This window comes from Hemibagrus wyckioides, linkage group LG03, assembly GCF_019097595.1.
Source record: "Hemibagrus wyckioides isolate EC202008001 linkage group LG03, SWU_Hwy_1.0, whole genome shotgun sequence".
Lineage (NCBI taxonomy): Eukaryota > Metazoa > Chordata > Actinopteri > Siluriformes > Bagridae > Hemibagrus > Hemibagrus wyckioides.
Window position 1 is genome coordinate 29,739,271 of NC_080712.1, and position 11,976 is coordinate 29,751,246.

The window sequence follows — 11,976 nt, forward strand, 5'->3', positions numbered from 1 at the left end:
GTATATCTCGCTGCAGTCTTTTCTTTTGTCCTGCGAGTTTCATGTTCAAGCACGCTTATGCTGGCAGCACATCGAAGTAAACTCCCGCTGCTTGTCTCATGTGACTTTCTCAGTGCTTCTCGTAGGATTTAGTCTCAAATAGATGCCATTGCTGGTAAGCTTTCTTTCAAGCGAAAGTGGTGCTCAACGGTTATGGCTCTGGGTTACTGATCAGAAGGTCAGTGGTTCAAGCTCCAGCTCCAGCCTCCAGCCAAGCTGCCACTGTTGAGCAAGACCCTTAACCCTCTCTGCTTCAGGGCTGCCATATCATAACTGACCCTGCACTCTGACCTCGGCTTCCTAACAAACGGAGATGTGCGAAGAAAAGAATTTCACGGTTCTGTAATGTACGTGTGCCAAAATAAACCCCATTTTATCCTTTTCCAGACTTGATCTGACGGCTGCTAAGTCTTGATTTTGATGGTTTTGTTCTCTAACAACCTCTGGGGCCTTCCAGGAACAGGTGTATCAAAGATCATGTGACACTAATTTCAGATCCATTTACTTAGTTATATTTGTGAATACGCCATAGCTTTAAATCAATATTTACATACTGCTTTGTAGATTTATCCTGTTATTCTCTCAAATCAATGCCAGTTTAGTCCATACAGACTACAGTCTGTGCAAAAGTTCATACTTCTCATAACTACTTAACCAAGGAATGTGAGTACACTGAGTTATGAGTCAGAGGCAGAATTATAATTTATTACTTCTATAATGTAAGCTGCTAAATGATTCTCGCTGGATGTGCACTGGATTTTAGATTCGGCTAGTGAATAATGATGATGTTATGTTGATGCTTATTGTATTACAGTTCAGCCTCAGTACTTTTTAAGTGTAGACTTGGACCGCCTTTCAGATACCAAATTCAAACATCCACCATAAGTCAAACAGGTGAGTGCACCTTTTTCACTTTATAATGGATCGTAGTGTTTCCACCTTCCCCAGAAGCCGAAAAGTGGAATTTGTGCCTGTTTGGTTGTGTCCATATTCAGCATTGAATGTCTTTGTCACGTCACACTCTACAGTGGTGGGTAATATGAAGCTCATATGAAAGTAGACACTTGGTTTTTTTTTTCCACAGAAATGGTTCTATCTTCAAAGTAACTGATGATATCAAAACCCATTTCTGCTCTCTGAGGTGCCCCAAGTGTTTGTCCATAAGCATCTAATATTTGAAGGTGTTTGTCTTGAACCACTAAAATTCTGTGTAAGGTTATCCAACACTTGAAAACCACACATCTCACTCACAGGCAACAGAGTCCTGTGACTTTTTATATTGGACTTGTGTCCAGAAAATCATCCATTTGTTTACACTCACTGAAAATGTGCCATAAGTCGATTCAGCACCAATGTGCTGATGAAAAGGGTTAAGGGTTTCTGTTTTTATCCTGATCTCAGGTTACACTCTGTGTGGAGGTTGTCATGTATTTCCTGTGACTTCATGGATTTTCCCCTAGGATCAGCATTTTTTTTACCTTACTGATGATGTGTGATTTGTTAGAGACAGAAACATTCAGGGATTCGGGACCAGTAGAAAGGAAATGGCCCAATCCATGTTAGATATGCTTACTTCTGAAAAATCTGCTGGTTGATGTCCACTCCCACTTTTTCCTAAAAAGAGTTGAAACCGAGCAGTGGGAAATGGAGTTATAGGAAATAGCTAGAATTAGAATACAAGTTCTTGGTGTTTTTTTTGTTGTTGTTCAGATCAGGCCACGCCCACGCCGGTTACAGATAATGGAGCACTAAAGGCATATAAATAGTGCTATTGAATTACCAGACTATACATCACAGCAGCCTCACTGTAATTCTTACAAACATTGAAGGATACGAATCAAATATCCTGTAACAAAATAAAACTGTAACATGTATCAATATTGAGACTAATGCTATTACGGTCCAGCCTCTAGTTCCTACTAGAAACAAGCGTATAGTTGGATTATCCATGCAAATAAAATTTGTTCAGATACCGGATCTCCTTTTTAGTGTTCAACAACACTCTCCTAATGTGTCTCTTATCGACCAATTAGTCTAATATTTCTTCAGTCCTTCTGCAAGTCTGTTACTGCAACAGAACAATTTGCACCAGCTGACGGTAAGAGAGGGCTGAATTAATGGTTCAAGTGCTGGAGTGTGTGTGTGTGTGTGTGTGTGTGTGAGAGAGAGAGAGGGTGTGTATCAGCATTTGCATTGCTTCAGTGGATGTGTTTAATAGCAGTTGTGATTGCCAGTAGATGACATGCTAGTGGTGCAATGATTCATTTGCTAATGTAATGGAAGTCAGATATCTGAGACAGGAGAGATCAGGAGGCGTCTGACGAGATTGGCCGTAATTATCCCTAAGAGCCGGGATGGAATTACAAACGCATCAATGTGTTAATACTTACAGGCTCCACTTAGTGTTTAATCAGGGCTCGATTATGCACTGGTAGTGTTCACAATCTTATTTTCCTCCCGCCGGTTTAGAAAGGGGCTACTCTTCTTTCTCTCTCTGTTCATAGGCTCCATTATTTCTTTTACATTCGCACATATTCTTTGTACTTTCTCACACTTTTCTGTCTGTTGCATGCCTGGCCTTTGGGTCCTGTGGGATCCAGAGTGGATAGGCAAATAGGTCAGACTCGCTCTCATCTCTTCAGCTGTTTGCAGCTCACCTATTCTGTGTTGTTCTGGAGGAAATTGCTGTGGCTCAGTTATTTTGTAAGGCAAGACACAACAAGTGAACAGTGACAGAGTTAGTTATATATATAATTAATATAGTTTTATATTTAATATAGTTAAATATATATATAATTTATATATATTTATGTTGGAATATTCCCCCCCAAAATTTGACTTTTAGTTAAGCAAATAAAGCTTAATCCAATTTACTTTCCATAAATTTTCGTACTGAATTTAATAAAACAAAATTCAAAATAAAATGTTTATTTCCCTGTTAACACTTATCTTGAAAAAAATAATATAAATATAATTTCTTTCCTGTTTAATTCAGAAAATGTGAACGTCAGCTCCAGTATTTTGAGAAATTAATTGGCAATATCCTTGGAAAGAAATGTAAGAACAGACCTGTGAAATTTCATGAATGTTGTATCTAGAAACAGGTTTATCTAATGTTTCAGATCATTTGGTGCTTGGAAGTATTCAAATTCAAAGTAGCATATGCTGTAGTTTGGGCCTTCATCATCATCATCATCATCATCATCATCAGGAAATCAGTTTTCTTGCTTATAATACACTGTAACTGTAAAATCCTGAAGCAGTAGAGTCCTTAAAAATCTTTTTTTTTTTCCCTTCATCCGAGGCAGGTCCCCTCTTCATCCAGAGGATCGTTTGCACCTGAGCCGGTAGGAAGTGTTTTTCCATCTCCCCTTAAACTTGGGGAAAATGTTCAGGAGGCCATGAATATCAGGATCTCTGCAGGTTATTTTACATCATGATTTCTTCGATTTTGCTCCAGTACTTTGTACCTTCAGTAAATTCTGAATAATTTGGGACCAGCAACATTTCCTCCAATCCATTCAACTCTTCACTTCTAAGAAAGAGCATTAAAAAGTAGCCGCTTCTTCCGAAAGAGTAAGTGAAAAATTATGAATAGCCTATAGTGCCAGGGATTTATTCGATCTCCTCCAGCATCATTGCTATTCAGCAGGTGTACACCTGTTTTTTGGAGGCGAACGCTTAAATCAGCATATCGGCAGCTATTAATGATCTCTTCTGCCTTGTCGATGGGGTTTGTGATGTATGTTGGGATCCTGAACCTAGAAATGAAGCCGCAGTCCCCATTACCTCATATTAAAGTGGCGAATTAGTCAGTCGCGCTCTCGCTTTGTATCATTTGACCTTTCCAAAAAAGGTGCTGACTGTCAGGTTCTTCTGATGGCTCGGAGATACACCAACGGTGCGGATGAATTTTTAATGATCACAGGGTGATTTTGTTCGCCTGTAGCTGGTGCGAGGAGTGAGGTCTCATAAGAGGCTGCCGAAAACGAGCGATGAATGAATAACGATGAAAAATTTGCACCAGAGGAGGAGAAGATGGCGTCCTTTGGTTCTTCAAAAGCACTACAGACGTGGGCTGGGATCTTAAACCGGTTTTACACAGCGGGCTTTCGGAATTATTATGTACCACACTTTATAACGTGATCCCAATCTCGTGAATGAATTGTGTATGATGATGTGTTCCATGCCAGGTAATACGATGAATGTCTGCTAATAATAGACCTGTGATTAAGGAAAACGACTACGTTCTGAATATGCTAGCAAATGGTGTGATCCAGGCGAATGCATGAGTTTGGGTATTTGTTGCAACCAGCTTGAAATTCATGGTCTACATGGTATAAATTAATCTCGAAAAATATATAATGTTGGGCATTGGTCTTACTCTCATGAGTCTTTAAAATTAATTATGCAGGTTGACAATACAGCCATACAAATTTATTTCGTTCTGTGGGTGAATTCTTAAGGCGAAAATATGTATTGAAAAACAAATTTTCCCATAAGAAATAATGTAAATGTAGATAATCCGTTCCAGCCACTTTTGCTGACAGAAAAAAAAAATTGTAATCTTGCTACAGTTGGCTTCGCTTGGCTTTCCATTGATGCGAGCGAGTTTTGAATGGCTCTGGGTTCGTATGCTGAAAATGCTTCGTATGTTGACGCAAATTTCTTGCAAAATTTCAATTCTTATGGCAAAAATCTTTATAGGAGGGCATTCATATGCTGTGGTTCCTCTGTATTTGTGTTTGGGATGCATTTATTTATTTGTATTGGCTACTTATTGTTATTATTATTATAAATATTATTCATCAATCTATTTTCTGCAATGCTTATCCCACATAGGGTCACTGGGACCATGGTGTCTATCTCAGGGGACTTAAGGAGAAAAAACTGGGCCAACCTGGACACATCACACCCATTCCTACAATATGAACAATTTAAAGATGCCCCTCATCCTCAGTGCATGTCTTTGGACTGGGGAGGAAACCCCTGAAACACAGGGAGAATGTGGGAATCGAATCCCCAACCTTGGAGGTGTGAGACAAACATGCTAGTTATTATAGCATGAAAATTATTTATTAGGTCTTTATTAGATATTAGATTTATTAGATAGAGAAAGTAAATAGAGTTTACTTTAAGTGTTTCAAGTGTAACTCTGCTAGAAGTCTAACTCTAAATCGATATATATATATAAATTTTATTCTAGGAGTATATTTTGTATTATTTAGCTAGCATAAGACAGTAATCAATGTTATGCATTTTTATTCCGCTGCTGCATGTCCTCCTCCTGCCCATTAACTTTAATCTAATCTATTCTCTGAAAGATTGGGAAAGAAAGATCACTGTATGTAAGTCTGGAAGGTTCTACGTTAACACCTAGTGATATTTTGCCGAGAGAGAGAGAGACTACTTATTTTAAAAAAAAAAAAAAAACTCTTTAGCTAAGGTGGGTGTTAAGTGTCTATTGGACAGGAAAATCAATAATGGCAGCCACCCAGACAGAAGCAAGGATGATGAGGGAGACAAAAAAGAGAGGTGAAATTCCAATGCGTCTCTGCCGCGCTGCATAAATGATGGAGCTCTGGATCGAGATCGTGAAGGACATTTTAAAGACGGGAAGGAAAGGAAAAGTTTAGACAATATAGTGGTTGTAATCATGTTGTATAATGGGTAGAAATTTCAGTTCCTTCACAGACTGGGATCCTACAGGACACAATAAATAAGTTGGTAGGGTTAGGATTATTACCTTCATGTGGGAGGGGAAAAAGCCATTGCTAATCTCCTCCATGCCACCAGGGGGCCCTGTAGGAATACAGGACGTTGATATTCTATATGTTTTAGAACATGTATGTTTTCTTGACCCCAAAGTTTCAGAAACAATCCTGCTGATTAACAGAGGAGTACTGGATGTAGCAGGTTAAAGCAGGACTGTGTTTTACACCTTTCATTCATTCATTCATTCACTTAATCATTCGTTTTTCAGTAAGGGTTTACTTTACTTTCACAGGTTTACTTTCATTAAGAAATTTCATTGAAGTTGAATACTTTTACTTATATTTCCTACTAATATATATATTTTATATATATTATAAAATATATATTTTAAAATATATTTTATATATTTTATTATTATATATAAATATAATAATATTATTTGTCCTTAACATTACTTTTTTTTTTTTTTTTTTTTACAAATAACAAGAACGTCTAGCCAATGACTGGGTGCTATATGTAAATGTAAACTTTTGGCCAAATGTTTTATTCTGATTGGGCAAATCACTAAAAAATTTTTTTTGTTTTTCTTTAAATTAATTTTTTTTTTTAAATTAAACTTTTGACCAAATGATTTATTCTGATGGGGCAAATAACACACACAAAAAAGTTTATTATTATTATTATTATTACTATTATTATTACTATTATTATTATTATTATTATTATTATTATTATTTATGTATTCTTTATGTATTCTTTTATTATTTATTTATTATAAACAAAAAAAAACATACCTTTGTCCAAATGATTTATTCCGATGGGGCAAATCACTAAAAAAGTTTTTATTTATTTATTTATTTTAATTTATTCATTCTTTTAAATCAAACCTTTGTCCAAATGATTTATTCTTATGGGGCAAGTCACTAAAAAAGGTTTTTATTGTTTTTTTTTTTTTTTTAATCAAACCTTTGTCCAAATGATTTATTTATCCTGATTGCTTAAGTTACTAGTCTGTTTTTTTTTCTTTTCTCAAACCAGCTACACTCATTCGAAAATAAATGGTACAAACAAATAAATGGCAGAGGGATGGGATTGGTGAGAATTTCTTCAGGAGTAGGAAGGACTGGGTTAACAAAAGTCCTGCACACTTCATGCATTTACCTACTTTATGCTCTCTTTAATGCTTGTATATTAGGCTAAACATGCACCTAGACAGGAAGCTACCAGGAAGCACCATCCATCCATCCATCCATCCATTTTCTATACCCACTAATTAGGGTCACGGGGGTCTGCTGGAGCCTATCCCAGTGCACATAGGGCGAAAGGCAGGGGTACACCCTGGACATGTCGCCAGTCCATTACAGGGCCACATATAGACAACCACACACACTCACTCCTATGGGCAATTTAGAATTACCAATCAACCTGATGTACATGTTTTGGGACTGTGGGAGTAAACCCACTCAGGCACCGGGGAGAACATGCAAACTCCACACAGAAAGGCCCCTGCCTGTTCGAACCCGGGACTCATTTGTCTGTTGTCTTATATATACGGGATTCACTCAATTTAATTACTTTTTTTCTGTTTGTTTGCAAAATGACATCCATACCAGTGGAATCCGTCACGTCACAGATTACCTGTGCGAATAAATTTAGCCTGAACGCACACGGCTTGTCATTGTAGAACTGTCGCACCACTGCTTTGGCTGCGATGACCTCTGAAAAGGTCGTCCTTTTGTATTGCAGAGCACTAATTTTAGCACCGCACAGAAATGGGTTTTTATATAACACTTCCTGACCTGAATATGAATTATTCTGTATAAAGAGCCACTATGGAATGCATGTGGTGGGTGATTTGGGGTGGAGCCAAAAAAACCTAGAAACATTGAAATTGGATGTAGGACTAATTTAGGACATGTAGTATTTAAAAAAAACAAGAAAACATAGAATGCAATCTGCACCGAAATGGACTTGTTTTGATCAACATGATTTGTCAGGGACATGCGGATGAAAAAATGCACTTGGTCATTGCGATGGAGCGCTCCAACAAACATGTCCAAAACTCTTCTCTCTCTCTCTCTTGTTTGTTTGTTTCTTTTTAAAAAAACAAACAAACAAACACAAAAACCTCCATCTTTTTCATCATACCCTCCACCATAGAGAATTTGATATAGTCATTGTGATGGAGCTGAAACAAACATGCCCAAAACTCTTTTTTCCTTTGACATCAATCTGGCCTCTCTCTCTCTCTGTCTCTCGCTCTCTCTCTCTCTCTCTCTCTCTCTCTCTCTCTCTCTCTCTCTCTCTCTCTGTCTGCGCTAATGGATTCATGTGTCACTCATGCTCAAGCTGCTCTCATCCTCTAGCCCTTATAAAAACCATCTGAACATTAACGACCCCGGGACACCTAGGTGTGTATGTGTACACCTGTGTGTGTTTGTGTACACATGCATTAATATCCTTATCTTCTCCCCAGCCTTGCAGCTGTGACTTGGCAAATGGAAACCCGTCTGCTGGAATGATGCGCATCTGCCCATCTCTTCCTCTCATTTGGGTGGGTTGCGAGGGATCTCGTGTGTCTGTGCGTTATATATATATTTGTGTTTGTGTTGTAACATGAGATGCGCCACCTTGCATAGTGTAATGGTCGGTGTCAGCCTGTGTAATGATTTCAAATGACCCCTGCTTTGCGTGCGAGCTCCTTCTCCATTTAAAGCTGCATTCATATGTCAGAGGCCGTTCTCTGACAATACAATCTCTAAGCTCTGCTGGATTCCATTACCGCACTACAGATATCATTTCCTACTGACACACAGCATGATCTGCTCTTCTGCACCATCTCTAACACACACACACACGCACGCACACCAAACTTACTAATTGCTCCATTCTCACATTTCAAGCAACTAGCAAACAGTGTTGGCAAGGAGAAGTAACGATTATCCGTCTTCACCAAAAAGGAAATGTTTGACACCCTGAATGCTAATTGCACAATTCGTCTAGGCAACATGCTGACAAGTTGTGATACTGATGACATGCAGACTGCATCAACTACCAGGACATCGTTTTGTTTAGTCAGTTGTCAAAAACTGAAACAAACACTATTTTGAGAAATGTCTCTAGATAATACGGAAGACAAAAAACCATCCAAATGGCGTGCTCATATGAGATAACACAACATGTGTGGTTGAATTTCGGCAAAAATTAGATGACATTCAGCCAAACGCCAAAAAAAGCCCTTTTCTGTCTAACTTCAGTCCAGGTATATCATTATAGACAGATCAAGCATAACATTATGACCACGGACAGGTGAAGTGACATTGATCATCATGGCACCTGTTAGTGGGTGGGATATATTAGACAGCAAGTGAACATTTTGTCCTCAAAGTTGATGTGTTAGAAGCAGGAAAAATGGACAAGCGCAAGGATTTGAGCGAATTTGACAAGGGCTAAATTGTGATGGCTAGACGACTGGATCAGAGCCTCTCCAAAACTGCAGCTCTTGTGGGGTGTTCCCGGTCTGCAGTGGTCAGTATCTATCAAAAGTGGTCCAAGGAAGGAACAGTGGTGAACCGGAGACAGGGTCATGGGCGGCCAAGGCTCATTGATGCAAGTGGGGAGTGAAGGCTAGCCCGTGTGATCCGATCCAACAGACGAGCTACTGTTGCTGAAACTGCTGAAGAAGTTAATGCTGGTTCTGATAGAAAGGGGTCAGAATACACAGTGTACGACGGGTTTCAGGGCTGTTTTGGCAGCAAAAGGGGGACCAACACAATATTAGGCAGGTGGTCATAATGTTATGCCTGACCGGTGTAGACTATGTGAGCAAGAGATGGGAATTCATAAAAGTTAGCTAGAAGATATAGTCTTCTTTTTTCAAGGCTGGAAGCAGAGGATGCAAACAAAGCCATGCAATGATGCTAGAAGTAATTAAAGAAGCACCGAGAACAAATTTCTTTTCTTTTTTTTTTTTTTGATTATGAAGTTTCCCCAGATTAATGTTTTACTTAACTCTAACTTTAACGTTCCACTGAGTTTATTATTCAGTTCAGGTTCAGGTAAATTAGGCCAGTCAAATATTTCTAAAATGGTCTCCTTTATTTTTAAGGCTTCCAAAATGCATGCCAAACTGAGACCCAGGAAGTGTGCAAACGAGACACAGAGACTGTGTTTGGATTTTTTTTTTTTTCCCCCAGTAACCTTTCTAACAATAGTGAGATGTCTCTTCTCACTTCCCAGTTCTAACTGGGACATGACATCTAACTGGAGGAATATCATTGGCTGTAGGCCTACTCTTCTCCTCTCCAGGAGATTGAAAGAATGTAGCAGAAAAATAGTGCATACATTTTGTGTGTGTGAGAGAGAGGAATAAAGAAAGAGGTGGTCTGGTATCCAGTTGTAATCTCTTTTTCTCCAGCAAAGGTGATAAGGGCATTAGTCATCCTTCACCTGACAGTGAGTGGATTTGAAACACTACCTGTCCCACCACCAGCACCACCACCACCTGGCTTTCCCTGTAGTACACCAAGGTCAAGCGCGTGAAGGTGGAATCGGTTATGCCGCCAGGCAATACCTCAGTACAGCTAGCACCCTGCAGCGTCTCTGATTGATTTTTGACACATCTCTACCTTACATTCTGCCCAGCTTCACCAGAGCAGGTTGGGTCATGCTGATGAAATGTTAAAGTAAATTAAATGTTTAAGGTTAAGGTGTCATTTTAGGGGCCTGATTGGTAAATGCTGTCTTACCAAAAGGGCATCCAAAAGGACTACTAGGGAATGCAATTTTATTTTATTTTTCAATTCAATTTAATTTAATTTGTGTTTGGCGGTTTTTACAATGGACATTGTCTCAGCGCAGCTTTACAGAACATAAGAAATATAGTGCAAAAAGATTAATATTAAACTTGTATTACAATTTAATTTGTATTTATACCAAATGAGCAAGCCTGAGGTGACTGTGGTGAGGAAAAACTCTTAGATGGTAAGAGGAAGAAACCTTGAGAGGAACCAGACTCAGAAGGGAACCCATCCTCATTTGGGTGAGTGTGATTATAAATAATACAGTCATATACAGTCAGTTGAAGTTGTATAATTGGAATTGTGGAACAGAATGTAAACCTCTAGCACTGAATCATCATGATTTAAATCAGTTTCTTTGTAATGCCGTCACTCAAGGCTTTACAATTTTTCCATTTTTGCTTGACCAAAAGTACTACTCGACTACTCTCTTGCTGCCTGATATATCCCATTTCTTTACAGATCCCATTTTACTGAGATAATTCAAATATAAGTTATTGATATATTCTTATAGAGTAACAGATGGAACTTGGAACTACATGGAATTACTTGGCAAGACCTTCAGTGGAATGTCTGAGTGTTTGGCAACCCACCAGACCCAGTACCAGAATGTCCTCTATGTGGCCAAAGGTTTGTAGACACCTGACCATCACAACCATCTGTTCTTTTTCAACATCCCATTCCCTGCTTCTGCTGTGATGATAACCTCCACTCTTTTGAGAAGGATTTCTACTAGATGTTGGAGTGTGGCTGTGGGATTTGGGCTCAAGAGCACAAGAGCATTAGTGAGGTCAGGCATTGATGTTGTATGATGTTCAGTTCATCCCAAAGATGTACAGTGGGGTGGAGATCAGGACACTCACTCCAAACTTGGTGTACCATGTGTTCATGGAGCTTGCTTTGTGCACAGGGGACATGTTGGGACATGTTTGGTCCTCTTAGTTCCAGGGAAGGGGAATTGTAACGTTAAAGCATACAAAGGCATTATATTCTATCTTTTTGGCAGGATTTTGGAGAAGAGCCACATATGGATGTGATGTCAGGTGCCTCCAAACCTTAGGCCTCATAGTTTACAAAGTTTTTTGATTTAAGTGTCACTACCATTCAGCAAACTTGGCTGCACGGTATTTTTAGTTTCTATCTGTCACAACCTTTAGCTATAATTTACTAAAAAAAAACCATGACAAACCATTAATTTATTTCCTCTGAGACAAGAAGGCCATCGCAGACACGCATGCTTTTAACTTTTCTCTTAATGACTTCTCTTTAAGGACCAGGCTGACTAATTGGCTGCGTTTGAGAAAATGCCAGATGCACATCCACAGCTCAGTCGATTTGTCAATGCAGGATGTTTAATTATACACACTCAAATATGAGCTTGTGTTATTGACTAGGGTTTAACAAACTAGAAGCTGTTCTTCAT